The sequence below is a fragment of the Pteronotus mesoamericanus genome, unplaced genomic scaffold, assembly GCF_021234165.1.
Source record: "Pteronotus mesoamericanus isolate MK-2021 breed Mesoamerican mustached bat unplaced genomic scaffold, CSHL_Meso_final contig_169, whole genome shotgun sequence".
In the NCBI taxonomy this organism is placed as follows: Eukaryota; Metazoa; Chordata; class Mammalia; order Chiroptera; family Mormoopidae; genus Pteronotus; species Pteronotus mesoamericanus.
In genome coordinates, this window is record NW_026555068.1 from 19,911,497 (window position 1) to 19,932,580 (window position 21,084).

At 41.9% G+C, this 21,084-nt stretch overlaps 1 long non-coding RNA gene across 1 annotated transcript; it reads right to left on the minus strand.

Annotated features, from left to right (window-relative positions):
• Positions 1 to 10,891: 10,891 nt before the first annotated feature.
• LOC129064697 (uncharacterized) lies at positions 10,892 to 20,884 on the minus strand. Its single transcript, XR_008528512.1, has 3 exons — positions 20,765 to 20,884; positions 19,194 to 19,313; positions 10,892 to 11,414 (listed from the first exon to the last, which is right to left on the minus strand). It is a non-coding gene; the product is annotated as an uncharacterized LOC129064697 (long non-coding RNA).
• Positions 20,885 to 21,084: the final 200 nt, after the last annotated feature.

The window sequence follows — 21,084 nt, forward strand, 5'->3', positions numbered from 1 at the left end:
TAATTTGACAATCAATTCTGTATTTTATTTGCCCTACAGGAAAGCCTGTGATTTGATGTGCATGTTAAATCAATTTGCATATACTGTAATTACTGTCATATGATGATTTTTTTCCTATCATCCTATTTCATATTTTCTATGTACCATCCTTTCTTGTTGTTTATTTTTCCTCCTTTCCAGCCTTTCATTGATTAGATTTGTTTCCATTCTGGTTTGAAAATTAAATTCAATGTCTAGTTTCTGGTTAGTTTATGCTAATGTATTAAATCTTATATTTGAGTTTTTAGACCTCATTAATATCTATTTTTTTTCCTTTGAACAAAACAGGACTTCAGACTGCTGTCAAAATCTTCTGATCTCTGCTTGTTCCCCACCCCTCATCATATATTGCTATGATTTAGAACTTTGTATTTAGAATATTATGGAGTTATGCTATACTATGTAGTTACCACTAATTACATATGGCTATTAAAATGTACAGTCATTAAAATTAAATAAAATTAAACCTCAGTCCACATTGGCCGCACTTTATGTCTTAATAGGCATGCATGGCTAGGGACTGTTATATTGGAAAGAGCAAATAGAACATTTCTATCAAAGCAGAAAGGCTTATTGAACCACACTATTATAGATATATACAAATAATCACACACATTTTTTGACATTGTTTATTCTTTCGGAAATCATTTGTTTTCTCTGTAGAGTTGCTTCTATAAAAAGTGTTTTATAAACGTTTGTGTGTCTTTGCCTTGTGTGTATATCTGAGAGTGCCTTTATTTTATTCAACCTAGTGTTTAAATAATAGTTTATTTGTATATAGGATTCTAGGTTGGCGATTTTTTTCCTTCAGTATTTTTAAAATGTTACATTAATATTCTACTGTTGCCACCTAAAATTTTCATGTTAATTAACATATAGTGATATGTTATTTTTCTGGACACTTCAAATTTTGTCTTCAATATTTTAAATTAAATATAATATGCCATGATTTGGGGGATTTCTTATCAATGTAGTCTGCTGCTCTACTGGCCCTTTTGATCTAATTTTTTAACTTTCTTTAATTCTCAGCCATTACTTCAACAGTAAAAAAAGTTCTGTCCCATTTAGCTTTGTCTAATAGATCAAAGTTGATCTTTCTACTTCTATCTTTTCTCTATAACTTTGTTCTTTTTAGATATTGTCCATCTCCCCATTCCTTTATTGCACCTTCTAACAAACTTTCACACCTAGATCCTTGGTCTCACTGGTTTATTCTTTTGCTATATCCATTCTGCTACTGTTTGTTTTCTCCCTATCTCCATTTGATTCTTCTTCACTGATTGTTCCTGCTTCATATTTGCAGTATCTTCACCTCTTCTCTGAAGATATTTACCTATTTTAAACTTTTGATTTATCTGGGTCATAATTCAACTCCCTCTGATGAGGTTCTTCAGCACCTGTTTTTTTCTTTAAAGGACTAGAATCCTAGAGTCCTTTAAAGGACTCCTCCCCAAGTATCTTATTTGTTTCTCTTCCTATGGTTTAAATTGTGTTAGGACTATTGATTACTTTAGCCAGTAGTACTAATTTGGGAGTAGGGATAAAATCTTAGACTTTGCACATGCTCTCCTCCTAGTAATTTAGGAGGTACACAAATGACTTGGAGGGACAACCCTCTGTTACTGCAAATCTGGAAGCAAATCTATTTCCACCCCAAGTCCCAACTCTACCCTTCACTAAACTCCCCATTTATTCTACCCAGACTCTGCTCTTTCTGTGGTCTGCTTCCCTGTGTTGTAATTTTCTCATCCATTGAGCGAGGAGAAGGAGCTAGCCTCCCCCCTGAGGTAGTAACTGCAGTGCTCCCATCCAGCACTCCTACGTATGTATGTGCCTCATTCACTACTGCTGACAGGGCCGGCTGCTGCATCCCCTCCCTACAGGGCCCTGGAGAAAACAGCAAGCCATCCAGAGCAGTGTAAGGTGTAGCGACAAGGACAATCAGGAAGCCCCTTCTCACAGCATCCCCTAGTTAGTGGCATCTGGTTCTCTTCAGGTGTGGACTGCTGTTCACCTCCCAGAAAATGACCTTAACACCTTTGTACCACTAGAGCTGTGTACGGATTCTGCTATTAATCCTCCTCTCAGCTGCTCATGTAGAATTGCCAGGCTGAGAGCAGGGAAGGGAGCCAGCCTCCTGGTTAATCTGCTGTCTTGTCCAGAAGTCTCAGCATGTTGGTCAAAGTTCATACTCTGACCTGATTTAGAATGGCCATAGGCACAAGGAAACAACACACAAACACTGCCTTAATGTGAACAGATTCCAGGAAATAAAGCACGCCACAACTTGGACGTTTACGGGACCCAAGAAAAACTCAGTTTGGAAAAAGCCTGAAAAAAGCTTGGGTTATACATTACTAGTTTTCATCATTCCAGATTTTGAAAGAAAAATTATAAATACAGAATACTGATAGAGCCCCTCAAAAAAATTCCACTCTTACTATTAAAATGGTAGGAAAAAATTACTGCCAATCAAAAACACAACTAATGATTACTAAATTACCAGCAAAGTTTTGTACTTCTACTTCTACTAATGAATAACTGGTGTTTATGTGCCAGGCATTTTCAACTATATTATCTCGTGTGTTTTCGTCAGCCACCTTGACAAACATCCTTGGAGATAAAGTTGAAAAGTTGTGACTTATCCAAGGTCACCCAGGGAGTAAGTGGTCGCACTACGGTTGCAATCCAGGTGGAACTCTCTTTTATTCTGCCTTTCTGGCATATATGTTATTTAAATGACCTTAAGGACACAAGCATAAAATAAGGGTAATTACTCAGAAAATGTTTACATTTGTCAAAAGCTGTCTTGGATGTGCACCTGGAAACCATGTACTGTGGCTTAATATTTTATTCATTTTTTTCCCGAAAACTTTTTTTAATATGCATATTATTTCAGAAACATATCATTACTCTCTCTCTGGGGGTAAACACATGGTATTTCCAGGTAAAAATCATACAAATGGACACCTGGACTCTGTGGTTTCTTATGTGGGCGTTATTCAGGGCACTGTCATTTAAATGATAAGTAGGAGTCTCTCTTCCATGTTAGTGGAAACTGGGCAGTAGCTTTTCAAAGAATTATCCAAGCAAAATCTAACTGTGTTTGGAATTCAAACTATATGTACATTTGTAGTCTTTTTCTTACACTGGTTTCCAACTATAATGCTAGATTCTTCTCAGTGTATCTGCATTACAGTCAAATATTAAGTGAGTTACTCAGGGGAGAGTTTAGTTTAAGTCTCATAATCACCTCCATGGAACAAATTAGATAAATATACAGTTACATGATTTGTACACTCAGATGTTAAGATCAGAGATTTTTTCCCCAAAAAAGTAGACCTTACCTTAGAGCATGCTATCTCAATTACTCTCTTATGATCAACAAAATATGGTTTAAGGCAGGCAAATTCTACTGAAATCACCTTTATCACAGCTAGTTTTGGATGCTTACAGAAGTTACATTTCATAATTTGTTTTTAAAAATTTAACATATACAGTCATCATTTCTAGAGATATATGACCAATTAGAAGTGAACATTACAAATATACACTCAAAATAAATGAAAAAAGTTTTTAATGTTATATGAATGGACACTTATGGCATGGGGTGACATTTCCAATGACACCATCACATATAATTCAAAAGGACCGCTTCTCGAAAATCGATGAGCTACAACATGGACTATGTGATAGGAGAGCTCAAAAAGTAGTTCTGGTGATAATAAGGACCCACTATTTCAAGATGCATGTGATACGCTGAATGAAATCATTTTGCAAAAGATAGAAGTGGGAACAAGTACTGCTTAAGGATTAGATGATGTAATAATTAGATTTTAAATATGTAGATACAACTATGTTGAGTAAATATTCTTAGTTAGTCAATTATTTTATCCATATCCCCAAATGTTCATATGTTCAAGAGGGAAAGAAAAGTTTAAGGATCTTCTGAATTACAGCGCTTTCTATCCCAGGTCAACTCATCGGAAGGCGCCTGCGCTAAATCCCCACTTCTGTGTCATAGACAAAGGGATGGAGTTCAATCAAGCCAGTGAACGAGCCATCTTGCCACCTGCCTGAAACGCAGCAGTTGCTCTGAAAGAGCGTAAGGAAAAGTAGACACAGCTGGCAGTCAGGTGGGGGGCCGTTCTGCGGGTTTCAAGTAGAATCTTTTGTCTGATTCATTTTATGAACCGATAAATTTGCGATATTAATAATGGAGCTATAAATAAAAATGATATCAATGAAATTGAAAACTGTTAAAAGGGAATAAATATTCAAGCAATGGCCATCCAAATATATTGTTGATTCTCTCTGACAATGTAATCTTCTCAGGAGCAAAAAAGATCATTATTAGACAGGGGGATTTTTTCCCACTGACCCAAAATAAGAATCGGGGTTTCAGAGTTAGGTAAGAAATCTCGTTCTACCTCAAAGTCAGCAACCAATAGTGGCAAGATGACTTTTATAAAAGTACAATCTGCAACATTTCTAAAAAAGAAAAAAAGATATTCAGGGTGATAGAAAATCTTGGTAACAAAAGCATCATAAGAACCATTTGCTAATATATAAGGGCCAATGAAATAAAGCCCAAAGCCAGCCTGATAAAATTAGGTGCATCAGCCCTGGCTGGCATGGCTCAGTGGATTGAGCACCGGCCTGTGAACCAAAGGGTCACTGGTTCGATTCCCAGTGCAGGCCACATGCCTGGGTTGCAGGCCAGGTCCCCAGCAAGGAGCACGCGAGATGCAGCCACATATTGATGTTTCTCTCCCTCTCTTTCTCCCTCCTCTCCCCTCTCTAAAAATAAATAAGTCTTTTAAAAAATTAGATCCATCAGCACAACTTCCTCTAGCCTCACTCAACCTTTCTAAGTTTCTACCTGCAAAAATCAGATCTTAAGCTAGACTGGGGATTCTTAATGTTGGCACTATGGACATTTGGAGCCCAGTAATTCTTCACTGTGGGGGCTGTCCTGCGCACTGTAGGACATTTGGCTTCATTGCTGGCTTCTACTTTCGACATGCCAGCACTCCTTCCCCAGTTGTGACAACTCAAAACATCTCCAGATATTGCCAGAAGCCCTGAAGTCGCCCCCAGTTGAGGACAACCGACCTAGACATTGTATATTCAATATTAGAATGTCGGTACAGCTGCTACTATATGCTCCAGCTAATCAATTCTGAATAAGAAAAATAAGAGGCAAAGTGGGTAGGGGAAGAAGCATTAATAAAGTTAGGGGCGGGAAAGAAGATGGAAGAGACTCACATAGACTGCCTCTCTCTCTCTTTTCTCCCCAAGGGTCTTCGAAAGGCTTCAGCAGAAAGAGAAAGTGAGTCAGCTTCAGTGCTAAGCCACAAACTAGTTCATCTTCAACCTTGTGTGCTCCGGGACTGGACAAGCTTCCTGCATCTGGCCTCGGTAGTTTCTGGATGGATGCATCCTCCACGGTACCCTCGAGGGCTGGAGTCGATGGTGGACGCAGGGCCGGAGGTGCTCCTCTCACTGGGAATCAGCGCCCCCTCCCTCCCAGGGGTTCTGTCACGCACCCCTAGAAAGCAAGTATCAAGGCCACGCCTACCCTCTCTTCAGACACATGCCAACAATTACTGAAGTTTCCATCTTTGATTCTGTGTGTCCCAGGTGCTTCACATTTGATCCCAGCAGCAGGAACACTATCCTCCTTAGAAAAAGCAACTACAACCTAGCGCCACGGTTGGCACTAAGAGACGATGCTCTCGGATTCTATTTTTGTTTTTGTTTTTTGTTTTTCAATCTGGGTGTTAAAGAAATAGAGTCAATGTCACACGGACATTATCGGCTCTGCTTGCCTTTTCTTTTCCAAGTTCATTGAAATTGAAAGCTGTTTAATTAAAAGCAAGTGGTCTGAGCTAACCTCCTACTTCTCTCTCCATCTGTGGAGCATTTGCTTCCAGATATACCCAGGCTGCTCCAATTTTTCTGGGCTGACATTGGTCCAGTCCACCCCAACACAGTGTCAAACACCCAGAAGCTAGCAGCACTTGTCCAAAGACAGTGCCCTCTTCGGTATGAGGGGCCCAGCTTGCCCCCAGCTCTCCATATTTGGAAAGGATGTCTGTTCTGCACCTCTGCTCTCTTCCCACTTAGATGTGGGAAACACATCTAATAAAGCACCTATTCCTTTATTTATGCTACCCATCTTTTTCTGAAAACCACTGGTGTTTGTAGATGATAATTTTGTAAGCAAAGAGGGTGAAGGTTTATTTTCGCTGCACAACAGATGTGGTTTCTTTTTCTTCTTGCCTCTCTTCTCTTTTTAATCAGAGGACATCGCTGACTGCGAGCTCCTTGAAACAGTCTTCCTCCCTCCTTCTCCCATCAGAGGCTGACTTCGCTGCTGTGAACACAACGGAAGGCACATAGGAATTTCTTGGATTGTTCTGGATTTATTTGTAAAGGGGGGGCGGTGGCTGCCTCCGTTCTGCCTCCCAGAGATGCCTTCTTGCCATCGACTCAGATGCCGACTACTCAGTGGCTGATTGCCTTTGTCAGGAGAACTGCTGAGTGGCTGGCTGGTTTCCTGAAGTGGACACCTGTCTCTCAAAGACACAGCTGAGTCACCACCTAATTTCACAGACCGCTGCTGGGCACTGAGAAGGTAACTTCGAGAGGTGATCAGCTCGAGCAGGATTCAGTCTGGAAATTTAGTAACAAAGAGGATAAATGCCACATCTTTCTTCCTGGGGTTCCAACACCCCTTGGACATTGTGAGTTCTCCGTATCCTCTGATTCCGGGAAGGCGTGCTTGCCTTCCTGCAGGACAACATTGCACCGCTTTGCAAGTGACTCGAAGGTGACAGGAAGAGCAAGAGCTGCCTTTTTCAGTGACCTTAATTTGCCACCAATGTAGGGACTGGCTGAGGACCCGACACCTGCTAAGCTAGGCAGACACAGCTGTTCGGTATCCTGGCTCACTCTCAGTCATTAAATATCTGCAATTTTACTGTCCTTAAAGGCAGGGAAAGATTTTTTGTGTTTATGTCTTCTCTCATAAATCTGGCCTGGGAGCATCCCTCCACTTGTGTTTTGATGTACTAACCTCATTATTTATATGAACATTGCATATGCTTTTCAGCCATTAAACCTATTATTATAAACCCACACAAAAATCCTATGTGATAGACTGGAATTATGCCTATTTCAGAGAGATATAATGCATACAAGTCTTTTAAGGATTTTAAAAATACACAAAGCAAAGAGAAAGACAATTCAGGGCCTAGAATTTTACAACCAAGTGAATGTAAATATGTTAAACATGTAAGTGCCAGCACTCGGCAAGACATTTATACAAAAAAAAAAAATATATATATATATATATATATATATATATATATATATATATATACACACCAAGCTCTTTCCTGAAGATCCCTAATACTGATTCAGTACCTAATGTTCCATAATGTTGCATTTATTTAACTCTCTTATCACATCCCAAATTGACTAGCAAGAGATCTGTTCATTCATCACAAACCAGAAGGAACAATGTGTTACAAGAATGCATAGCAGCAGGTCTTACGCATTGCTGTGAGGGTGGAAATGAGCAGTTTCTCTGGAAAACAATTTAGCATGACCTAATCAACTTGAAGATGCATAGGTACCATGACTCACTACTGGGTTCCTCGGTATATTTCCTTGAGAAAGTTCCCCATGTGCACCAGGACACATTTAAAATGTTCACAGCAGCATTATTTTTAATAACAAAGAACTGGAAATAACCTACATGTGCATCGAGACAAGGGAATGGATAACTTCATCGTGTGTTAAATCTCTGCCCAGTCTCATACACACGGCAAGTGGACTTGACTGCCACGTGACCCTAAGTTTACTTGGGGCATCTACAATTCGTCCTAGACCCTGCCACGAACTGGACCAGACTGAGTACCTGCCCCAAAGCCACCGGGCTATGAAAATGAGCCATGCCAAGAGATGCTTCTCATTTCCCATCTGTATTCAATCAAAAAGTGCCTTTCAGAATGTTACTTTATTTCGGAGCTCTCAGGAAGACTCTAAAGTAAACTGATGCCAGACTAATGCTGCTCTAAAAATTAAGCTCAGACCCAACACATACCATTCTTAGTCCTTGGCTATTCTTTGACATAGGTTATAGTCATTCCCTTGAGTATTAAATATCAACATAAATAAGGAACTATAGAACATATATAAATAGAAATCTATCTTACAAATGTAAGGCAATATTACTTAGAGGTACATTCACGTGTATGTATTTGTATATTTACATCTCTCTGTGTGTTTGTGTGTGTGTGTACCAAAAATTATTGACAAATAAAGAATGAGTAATAGCCCTCAGGTTTCCAGTCATCTCAGCCCAGGAGCCTGACATGTGAGTGAGGGAGCTAGCTGGGGTATTCCCATTTCAGTGTCCTCAGTATAAAACCAGGACACAAATTCGTGTAACATAGGACTCTTTTTGAGATATAATAACATAATGTATATAAAGATCCTGCCATGATGCTTTGAACACAGTTGGTACTTGATAAATGATAGCCAAGTAGCAGTGTCGCAAGATGACAAAGACTCATGTAGATACAGGTCACTTCATGCATAGGGTCTTGTTTTTCAAACTGTGGTCAGCCCGATTACCAGAGTCCAAACCATCTGGGAGGCTTCTCACCATGCCATTGTGGGCCTCGTTGCAAACCTACACAGTTAGAGCCTCTGTAGGTGGGGCCAGGAAACCAGCATTTTAACAAATGTTCCAAGTAATCCTTCAGCAGTAAAAGATTAAGAACCACAAGCTTAGAGATTCCATCTCAGTGGTCCGTGAGGGAGCCTGGGAGAGGACATGAAAAGAGCGGGAACCACAGCTGCCTCTAAGATGCTTCCCAGGAGGATGAGGTACAGGATAGCTGAGATTTTAATTAATGACAATTAATTATACCTACTGAATACCTGCCATGTAGTACCTATAATAAACACGGTATATTACTTTGAATAAACTCCTGAATGATGTTACTACCAGGTGGGGGCGCTGAAGCTCAGAGCTGTTGAGTGACTTGCCCAAGGACAGCCTGTCTAATAAGTAGGAGGGTAGGATCTCAAACCAAGGCTGACCAACTCTTTCTATAAAGATATAAGCCATCAGATAGCATAGTTGCTCTTAGGGATGAAACAAAGTCCTATTTACAATTATGTATATCCTAAGGGGCCACAAGATAGTATTGCTTTGGGGAAGCCAAGAGAATTCTTTCCTTGCTAAAACTGTTCTCCTTTAGAGCTTTGTCACTGAACAAGCCATACCCTGATTGCCTGCAGGCTACAACTACAGGGGTCTGAAAGCAAACTACGTAATGTGTTGCTTTCATAAAAGTCGACACTAATATTTAATACACTCCCTAGTTCTCCCAAGAATTACTTCAGATAGAGTTTCTGGCTGTCTGATGAGCAGGGCAGGTGGTCCATCTTCCATGACTAGAACTCACTGGATGTCTGATTCTGTCATCTGGCACTAGTGGCAGCCCTCAGCTAAGAGCCAGAAGGAGGCTTGATTCCTGTCCCGGACTCCGTATGCTGAGGGTAAGTGTGAGAAGGGAAGTGGGTAGAGTTACGTGTACCCTGATGTACATGACTGAGGCTGTAGCTGCCTTCACCCTCCCCATCACTTCCCACCGACCCCTGGGCCCCACTGCCAACCTGTGATCTGAGATGGGAGGACAGGGAGGCCGGACCATGCCCCTCTCCGTGGGGAGGTTGCCATCCCTCCAGGCTCCAGGACTGACCTCTGTCTCTGGAGACAGTGGCACTTCTAAATTCCATGGGAAAGCATGATGTCATTGGGAAGGGGCGTAACTGCAGAAACATGGCAACAATTGAATGTCCCCTATGAGCAATTAACCTTAAAATAATTTCCAAGTGGGCACTTCCTGTTCTGGGATATACAAGACACAGGCAATTCTTGGGATTAATGGGAGACAGAAAAAGGAGAAAGTCCATGCTGAGGTCTTTCCAACAGCTCAAATCACCCCCTAGACACGCTCCACACGATTACCACTAATTCCTGCAGCTGTTGGGTCTCTCCCTGGCCTGCCTGAACCTGGCAGGGCCAGGCCTCGCTGCCAGGCATTGAAGGGCTAATGAAGTACTTAATCTGGTTTCATCACAAGTTTCGCCCTGACTTTGCTCGGAGGAGAGGGCTGTCTTAATTGCCACTCATGGAACAAGGAAGGAGACTTTATTTTCTTTCCGAGTGCATAGTATGCAAACATGCTTTTATCATCTGTAAGCATTCCCAAAATAAGCGCCTCAGGGGAAGAAATGAGAGTCAGGCTGATGTCCCATTCCAGTCCCTGTGTGCTTGAAAATTGTCTTATCACAAAGAGCAACTCATAAGGCTCTCATTTTCCCATGTCTGAGATGTCTCTTCAGTGACTTCACATTCCAGGGCTATTTTTAGCTGTTGAACACTCACTCTTCAAGAGCAAAGCTCTCCCTGTCCATCTGTCTGTGATCTGGGAATAAAAAAGAATCTCAATATATTGATAAAGTGTTCAGCCCTATTCTATTGACTTTCTCTGGCCAGAAACTACCTAAATATTTCATCAGAGCAGAAAATATACCTGACACCCCAAAATATTGGCCTAACAGGGTGTTTTTTAAAAAGGCTTATTAAAATCATTTAATGTTCAAAAATAATCTTAAAACATTTCCAAACTGGAAACAATCCATGGTCATTATTTTTCAAAATATCAAAATCCTAAAATTTAAGAATTAAAGCCAAAAATGTTTCAAAAACCAATTAAACAATGGATCGTTTTAGATTTTATTTTATTGTTTTAGGAACAAGGAGGTACAGAAAGATAATATTATACTAAGGAGAGAACCAATTTTGGAGTTACACTGTAATAATATATTTCTTTGGGACTACATTTTTTAAACTTGTATTGCTTTTTTTTTTTACCATAATATATTTCCCTCTGATAATCTCAAATGTAAAAATAGTTTCACATGACAATAAAATTTGTCTTTAAATTGGTATACCAGTTTTTACCCAGGAAAAATAGGCATACGCAAGATTATTTGTCTACCAAACTACAGCAGGATATTAACTGTATCCGAGATTTTTCCTTACCAATTCCTAAGACATTCATTCGGACCCTTAATCCTGAAGCAAAGATTTCATAGACATCCTGATAACTCCTTGTCCACTGCAAAGCAGCAACACTCCACTGAAAAAATGGTCACATCCTCTGCTTTGCTCATTCACGTCCCTCCCAAAAAGGGGACATTTGGGGAGTGTTTTCAGGTGAAGAGCCTGCCCACTCCTTTGAGTTGAATGTGACATTTCGTTTCTTCTCTGGCACTTCAGTTTGCCTCTGGAAAAATACAGAAGCAAATGGAATGCTTTTTCTGTTAAAGAAGGCTTTATCTATGATTAAAAATGATGAACCTTAATGAACAGGGGCCAGCAGCCTGAGCCCTCGGGAGCGCGGCCACGCGGAGCAGGGAGGCAGCCGGAGAGGAGCTGCCGGAAGTTCGCTCAGCTGGGTCGGAGCCGAGGTTCTACAGGGACGGGGAACTGGGGCTTATTCAGGTCTGATTCATGTTCACATCAGGGTCCAGGAGTGCTTATCAGAAAGCAAAGGAAGGGAGTAAGAGGCAGGTGGCAAGTGAACTTGGAGTCCAGATAGAAAGAGAGCGAAGTCCGCCAAGGAGGGAGACTAACCCAAGTGCGAGGCAAAGCGCCCCAGAAGCCACCTGCAGGGGCTGGGAGCAGGGCGCCCCCGGCTCGCCCACAGGCACACGGGACCCCGGGCCCGGGGCTGCACAGCTGCTGAGCATGTCAGCGGGGCGTCATCCGCTCAGGACTGAATGGGTGAGATTTGCAGTGACTTCAGCTGGGAGAGGTAGATAAAATTACATAAAATTACTTATGTGCATTTATGACTCTTCCAGATTATTTAAATGATCTTACTTGGCCATTAAATTATTTTGATTAGACAGTAATCATATTCTCTCATTAGCAAAGTGGAAGTTTGCCCATTTGCATTTCATAAGCTTGGGGAAAATGCAGTTTTTAAATACTCTCAGATAGTTGTTAAAACACAGAATAAAGGAACTCTGTGGTTAGAAAATATTAAAATCCCCAGACTTGCAAGTTTGTGTAGTTCTTCAAGACATCCTTCACAGCCTTTCCAGGACATCCAGCCTGTGTCTGAAGTGGGCCTATGGGCACCACTCACTCTGCCCGGGGCCCCCCAAAGCAGTCTCTGCCCAGACCAGCAGCCTGTTCCTCAGATCACAGCACACCTCATGACGGAGTCCACCGTGGCCCTTCAATTGTCAAAATACAAGTCTTATAGCCACTGACCTTACTGCATCATTTGACACTTTTTTGGGAAACAATTTAATTTTTTTCCTGACCATTGTTCTCCTGGCTTTTTTTAGACCTCTCCTTCATTCCTTCTCAGTTGTTTTCTCTGTCCGGCCCTTGAGTTCGCTGTTTTTCCTGGTTCTCTTTTAGACCTTTACATTTCTTATTTCACTTATTACACATCGTCAATCACTTGCATACCCATTGTTTCAACTGCCGTGTGTATGTGGTAGACCAGAATCTTCCTAGGAGACTATAATTCCATGGGAATGTCCTCCACGTACCTCAATGTCTCTGGAACTAATTTCACTTTTCTTCACAAGCAAATCTATCTCCTTCTGAACTCTTTACAATGTTTACGATTTTCAATTCACCCAAACTAATTCATCACCCATGATCCTTGACAACAGTCATTCACTGGGTTTTGTTGTCTGAGCTTTCCGAATAGCTCTCAGGTCTATATTCCCTTCCCCAGGTCCCTTCCTTAATTCAGGAATTCTGCAGCTCTTACCCAGAATAATCCCAGGGCTTCTTAGCATTTTTCTCTCCCTCTGAGTTCAGTCCTCTCTGAATCAATCTCCATGTTGCAGACAAGTTATGTTATGACAGCAAAATACAGCCGATGACAATACCCCTTGCTTAATATTTTTCATGGCATCTCCAAGGCTACAAGATAAAATCTAAACTCTTTAGAACATCATGCATTCAAGTGTTGTTCATTTTCAAAGAACGTAATTTGATTCCCTCCCCGCTCCCAAAAAGGAGCATTTCTTCAAAGTTACTAGACTATCTCACAAAGGCAGGAAGTGCACCTTAAGAACCTCCTTCGTGAGTCACATGACGTCATGTCCCTGCTTCTCTTTGAGCACCTGTTCTGTTACCTTGTTTCTCTCTGTAGACCTGCAAGCTCTATGATAGGAGGGTACATGGTGGAGAAGGGTTGTCCCAGCCCAGTTCTAAGTAACCTCTGCTCACGCATTCATCACACGCTGATATGATTGTTATTTTAGTTCATATTTTTTAAAGGTTTTATTTATTTATTTTTAGAGAGGGGAAGGGAGAGAGAAAGAGAGGGAGAGAAACATCCATGTGTGGTTGCCTCTCACGCGCCCCCTACTGGGGACCTGATCTGAAACCCAGGCATGTGCCCTGACTGGGAATCGAACCAGCGATCCTTTGATTTGCAGGCTGGTGCTCAATCCACTGAGCCACACCAGCCACGGCCATTTTTTAAGGAAGTCATTTGATGGATTCAGCCAAGTCTATGGTTTTGTTCCTTTGGGGTCATTTAACCATCTCTTGGCCAAGCACTTGTGGCCAGGGACAGACAGAGACAAACATGTCAACTTGACTTACACCTTCCGCAAGGTTGTGAATGATGGGCAGTTCCCACAGAAAGTCCTGATCTGGGCAGGCACTCCCTAATTAAGGCACACCGCAACATACAAAGCCTTTCCTTATCTGCCCCATGCCTCCTTACAAACTTCATTCCTACCTCTATCTCTTCTTTCCTACACAGCAGTCCTGTAGTATCCTGAATTCCTTCTCTGTGTTTATCCCTTCTGCATTCTGGTAGTCTGTGTCTGCCTAGAATATCTTTTCCTCTCTCTAAACCAACCTTCAAAGCCCTAGAACCATGTACTTAGTTAACTATTAGTTATCCTTCAAATTTCTGCATAAATGTCACCCTTCTTTAAATCATCCCTTAAAATACCTCCCCTAGAATTAGAGACTCCATCTTCAGGATCCCGCTGCACTTTGAACATGCCTCCAATAATACCGAAGTACACTGTACTGCCATCTTTTATTTTTATCTCTCTTCTCAACAGAGGGCAGCCTTCTGAATGGCCAAGTCCAAGTCAGTGACTGCCCTGGCAGCGAGCACCATTCCTGGGATAGAATGAGCCTCACACACTAGTGGGAAGTGAGGGTGACAAGAGAAATAGAGAAGACTGAGGGGCGGGGGGCAAGGGGTGCAGCTAGACCCTTTCTCCTGACTTTCAAGAGCAAACCCTTTCCACGAGTTTGCATGCCGCGTGTGCTGTCTCTGGAGGGTGGAGATGTCTATCAAAAGCAAACGTCTGACCAGTGAGGGGATCGGGGTCTGCATGTCTGGTCCTGCCCGCCATTGGCCTTGTCTTGGTCCTGCCCGCTCTGCCCTAGCCAGGTCAGCCCGCCGCCCCGACCCTCCAAGTCCTCCTCTCTCCCTTCAACAAGGCCTCAGCACACTGCATCCATACAGAGATTTCTGCGCCCTGCAGGGAAGAGGACTTCCTGGCTGAAGAAGAACTAACCTTTCTTCCAAGATCTCTGCAGGAAAGCATCTGTAGCTCATTTTTCTGACACTTCATCTTGTCTTGTCTGACATCATGAAGGACTGAGTTTACCTTCAGTGCCTGTGAATTCCCTGGTGTTCTGGCCGATTTACATCAGGCTATACGCTTGAGGAAGAGGCTAAATTCAACTTGACTAAATTCTCCACCTCCAGGCGTTCAGCCTGGCCGATGGCCATCCATCAGCAAATGCCCAATTTCATGCAGGCCGTCAGGGAATGGTGCCTTCTTCCTGCTCTCCGAGTCATCGCTTCCCACCACACCACTGCGTTTCTCCCCGACCGAGGGGTTCGACGGGCACGTGTGTTCAAGAGAGTATCATTGCAAGGCCCCAGAGTCCTTTCAACCTAAGGAAAAGGTAACCTAGTGATAACTGTTAATACGGAATAGATGTCTGGTGCCAGCAGTGGGCAGGGGGTCCTCCTGGCGGAAGAAGCCACAAGTGATTGCTGTACTCCTGGGATGGCCTCTCGTGACCGCCATTTGCCTGCCACTCCCTGTGCAATGGCAGCAGCTGCCTCAGGTGTCGTCCCTTCCTGCAGCTTTCCCTCTGCTTAAAGTGCTGTTATTCCTGCCCCTCCACGACACGCCCTGCCCCTTGTCCTGGCGCAGCCAGCTCAGCGGAAGTGACCCTCTGGTGAATGCCAGGCACTGCTTGAGAGCAGTAAACGAGCCCAGTGGCAGTGGTCAAAAAGCAGGGTTTGGTTACGGAAGATCTTTTTTCTCCCGTTTCTGTCAGTGCTGTCATTTGCTTGGGGCGTGACAGATCTGGTTCTGTGAACCAGGGTTCTTTTCAGTGATCGCCCCACACAGTCAGCCTGGACAGGGCGCTCAGTCTTACAAATTACAGGGGAAGCCACAGAGTCTAGATGGTAAAGATCCCCACCCGGAAACCGGAATCTCCTAACATGAAGTATGAGCTTTTCCATATAACTAAGCATGTATTAATTTCTCCAAAGCCACATCCTTATCATCCTGGTAGCAATACTCGGCCTTTGGAACAATTAAAAACACCCAGTAGTAAAAGGAGGTATTGAAAAAATATTATTGAAAGAGAAAAAGAAGAGAATAAGGAAACAGTAGATAAAAGAGCTACGGAAGTAAGTAATAAGGAAGCAAATGTTGAAAGAAGTAAAGTAACATGAACATGGACATGTGTCTGGACAGCCAGTGTTTAGGAAGGGGTTAAGGAAGCCCTTGGACAAAACATCAAACACGTTGAATGTTGGAAAAGGAGTTCATATTAGTATATATGCTCTTTCCAGTGATTTCTTTCCCTATTCTTTTTGGCTATATTCCAAACCACTTCAGTATTTCAAGTTACCAGACTCTACTGGAACATTCAGAAGACAAATAATTGACTTAGTGTTCCCCACTTAAATGCAGTTGTACTCTGAACTGAACTAAACCAAAGGGAAAAAAATGCAAACATAGATTTAGGAGAAAACAACCACAGAAAATTTAATTAATATTAGTATTCTAAGCCTGAAGTCAGGAATTGAACAATTTCAATCCCATGTCATGCCTTGCTGTCCTTGTGAGGTCTTAATTATGTACACTTATTTACATGTTATTCAAAATTAACAACCCTTTCCCATACTGTCCTATTGAGTAAACTTAAATATATAATAGGCTCTGCACCTATCTTTATAGATAAAATAAAACAGATTTGATTCTTTAGAGCTGTTAGAAAAATATAACAACTACTAATGATTAGCAAGAATTGTGTTCAAACTCCAACAAGTGAAAGCTTTCCATGGGCACTCTGAGCTTCCTGTCCTGCTTGGAGGAGACCCCTGGGTCCATTACCCCTAAGCTGCAGCAGATCCACACTGCCCCATGGTACCCTGGGCATTTAAATCCACATCATGCCGCCACCCATCCACCCCTTATCCTGGCTGGAATAATCGCCTCAGGGTATCTGTAGACCCGGGCATGGCCTTGACCCTAACTGTCTGCATCTGTCCCATAGGAGAAGACTCTGAGATGAGCTCGAGTCTAGGTAATAAAGCCAAGGACACCTGCCCAGGTCTGATCCTGGGAGGGCCATCATGACCGCTGATACCCCAGTGACTGTGATGTCCCCAAAGTCTCAATCAAGCTAACAAACCCTGAAATCAGAGTTCTCAATGGCGTACAGCATCTATTATTATGACACTCTCATCCTTGTCTCTTCTTTAAAAGTGTGTGGTGAGCTCTTTATTCAGTCTTCAATAAAGCACAGCTTCAAATGTGTTAAAGATTATTCCATGTTTTCTACTGGTGTGTTCTATGGAAATATTATGCACATTTAACTGGTTTAAAACTTTTTATTTAAAAAAATCTCAATAGAGCTCTGTCTGGTGTGGCTCAGTGGATTGAGCACTGACCTGAGAACCAAAGGGTCACCAGTTAGAATCCCAATCAGGGCACAAGCCTGGGTTGCGGGCCAGGTCCCCAGTAGGGGGCGTGTGAGAGGCAACCACACACTGAATGCTTCTCTCTCTCTTTCTCCCTCCCTTCCCCTTTCTCTAAAAATAAATAAATAAAATTTAAAAAATCTTTAAAAATAAAATCTCAATAGATCCCAGGCTCCAGTATGAATCATCACAGCAAAGCCTTATTTGTACATTCGTTGTCTATGTGAAAAATTAGTGATTATACTAAATGTTAAATATAAATAAGGATACCATAAATTTAAAATAGTCAAAGTAATTAAGAACTGAAGTGACTATAAAATATTTTTCATGCTAAAAAGTTATTTGGATTTTATTTTGACCATTTCTTGCACAATGAAGTAATATTTCAAAACTAGTTGTTGGAAGAGAATTCTCCATGGGTTTCCCACGCTTCTGAAAGTCTTGCAAAGAGAGGCACTGCCTGTCTTTGCTCAGGATTATCTTTTAAAGGATGTTTGTATAACAGGCAGTATTAGAAGCTAGGAATCAAGTCTCTCTGCAGTGAAGTACAGGTTTGCATGCAACCTTGGAAGGTAAAGATAGTGTCTCCTTCTATTCCATGGTAAGAGACAAACATGCTTATTGTACAGTCTAACAAAAATACAGGGTGAGGCAAAAATAGATTTACAGTCATTCCTATAGAAAATAATACAATAATTAATAAATGAAAATGTAGGAATAAAATCTGTGTTTTGCATACTCACAACTTTTGCCCCACCCTCTACTTCCCTCTGAGAAAGAACAAGCACGGCTACTGCCCATTATAAAAGAGTCCGGTTCTCTGAGGTTGGGCTTCTCTCTTCCTACCCAACCCGCTATGAGTTCAGCTGTCCCCATGCCTTCTTCCCTTTGCTGTGAGGCATAGAGATGAGGGAAGCAACCCCCCGAAATAAGGATGTCCTGGATATGGCTACTGCTGTGTAAGGAAGGTTTTTATCTCTGGCACAGGAGTCTCGTCTTCCACCTGCATTTAAGATATTGTGGCAAGCTAACTTGTTAGCCTGTAATTATGATAAAATCTCAGACCCTTCTCAGTTTTTGATACTATTTTTACAAAAATCACCTTAAATATGAAAGTGCAAATGACATATGCATTTCAAAAATACTCAAAAAAAAAAGAGGAAATTTCTGTTAAAATCAAGTTCTTATCACTGTGGCTTCCCCTAACATCAGCTTTATTTCAGAACCCCAGAGTAGTATAACTTATAATCAGCCCTGGGTTTGATCCCCAATCAGGACAGATACAAGAATCAACAAATGAATGCAGAAATAACTGGAACAACAAATTGTTATTCCTCTCTCTCTCTCTCTTTCAAGGCAATATAGTAACAAAAAATTAAAAGAGAAAAAAGGAATCACAGTCTGACTCAAAGAACTGCTTTCATGGGTACTTTTCCTTTAAGAGATGAGCTTTTTCGGTCTATAAACGAAGCCATTCAACCTGAACACCCTCAAATCCCTCCTCCCTTCTGAATGTTCTTTATCCTCACTGTCTTTTCTCTTTTCCCTTTGTCTTAGCAGCAACGCAATCAAGTCATTATAAAGTGCCCAGGTGCATGGTGGGTCTCTGCATTACGTCCTCGTGCTGTCCGCTCCCGCCCTGGATCTCACTGCCCTGTGACCTGCCGAGTGCTTTGACCTCAAGGACGTGACAGCAGGGATGCTGTGTGGGTTTCGGTGCTGTGGCCGTGAGAGGCCTGTGGCTGTCTCTTTCCCGAGCCACCAGGTGAAAGAGTCCAGGGATCCCACAGGCAGGGCCAATGGGATGAGAGGAAGGAAGAAGAACAGGGGCCTTAGTACTTCAGTCAGCCAAGCTAAGGGGTGACACCAATGATTCTGATATTTTGGACCCTCGGGTGCCTATGGTGACCCCTTCAGGCCAGCCCAGCCGAGATGACATGAGCAGAGAGAAGCCACCTCTGGTGAAAAAAAATAATAAAATGGTACTTCTTTATGCCCCTAAGTTTGATTTGTTATACGGCAGTGTTCAGCTGAAAAAGACATAAATACCCTCTTCTTGTCCAAAGCTAACTTCTTCGGTGCTGTTGAGTCCGCTCTGACTTTGTTAGAAGTCATCTTCTTGTTTCCCTCCTGGCTCCTTCCGCTGGTCTTCTAGTGTGCTGCAGTCTTCTTATAAAAAATAAGGAAAAAATTATTTAAAAGTCCCTTTAAAAACAATACTATTCTCAAGAAATCATCTGTGTGTGCTGCCACACACCAACAATTTTGCTTCATACCCATTTTGCTTCATCTTCATCTTTCATTCAATTCTACCATCTAATCTATGCCTTGATCTTTCTACAGAAAGCAGTGGCTTAGAAAGCACTTAATATTCGCTGGTCCCAGTCCTGATGCACTTGACTCTGGGAACTACTATACTTTTTCAAACACTTCCATTTGCTTTCATGATTATAGCTCTCCCTGTTTTCCTAAAATGTGTCTGGCTAGCCCTGCCTCTTTTGCACTTGACCTTCTTGTTTGAGCACATGTGCTGACTCTGTCCCCCTGCCACTTCCCACTGTATTCCATGTTCTGTAGTTTCCCTGCCTCTGGTCCCATGGCTTTAATTTTAACCTCCATTAAGATGGCCTCCTCAGGGGAGAGTGGTGGCGGGTAAATGGAGACAAATGTATTGGAACAATAAAATATTTAAAAAAAAAAAAAAAAAAAGATGGCCTACCAATTTTGTGACACAGAAATTAAGGCCTAAATAAATAAATAAATAAAAGCCAAAGATAAAAATAGAAACACATCTTCCTGCACTAACTTCTTTCCCAGGATACATGAATCAGCAGCAGAATTGGTATTTCCTGGGAGTTAAGGGGAAAAACAGCATTTCAGGCTCCACTCAGACCTACGGAACCAGAATTGCATTTTAAGAAGAGCTGCAGACAACCCATGTGTGCATGAAAATATGAGAAGCACCACTCTAAATATGTTTCCAATTATTTTGGCAAAAAATACATACATACATACACACATACACAATCACTTTCCCAGCTTTTGCCCTCAACAACCACAAAACACACTCTTCTTCTGGTGAGCCATGAATCCATTATGATTTTACTACCTACTACGTCACAAAAGCAAACACCTTTGGAATAGCCATCTACGGCCCCCAACCACCCGTCCATCAGTCCATCAGTGACCAAGTCATGTCCATCTGACTATCAAGGTCTCTCCTCATCCTGCGTGCCTTCCTACTGACAAACTTGTTTCCTTTTTCTGTAGACTATTCTGATCACACCCAAAGTGGGCACCATCCTGCTAGCCTCTGTCTTCTAATGTATTATCACTTCCTGCTAGCTACCCACTGCTTATCATCCTAAAACTAACAAACAAAAAATAAAGTTAGAATAAAACAACATTTAGAAATTTAAAAAAAAAATATTTGAAAAAAGCTAAAACTAAAACCAAAATAACAAGAATACGTCAGGTTCTTGTTGAAAGTCATTATGAACGTCTCTTTAAAGTATAAAATGTAAACTCTGTACTACAACACTCAAGGCTATCTAAAATCAAGCCTCAACTTGCCTTTTTGACATTCTCTCTGCATTCACAAGTCAAAATGGAAAACCAACCTTTATTCTTCTGGGCACCCAGTCTGGAATTCCCCGCACTTTCCTGATCCCAGTAGTTAGATTAAACCCCGCCTCTCCTCTAGGACTCTCCCTTCCTTATCATACGCTTCCCAATGCTCCTTGCTAGAAATAGACACTCCTCATTCCTCTGAGCCCAATTGACCTTAATGTACCTTATTCCAGTCTTAACACATATTGCCTCACATTGTGCAATCCACACATATATCGACTTCACAGGACGCAACTCTTTGAGTTGAAAATGGCATTCTATTTATCTCTGTAGTTGCCACAATGTCTAACACAGTAAGTCCTCAATGCAT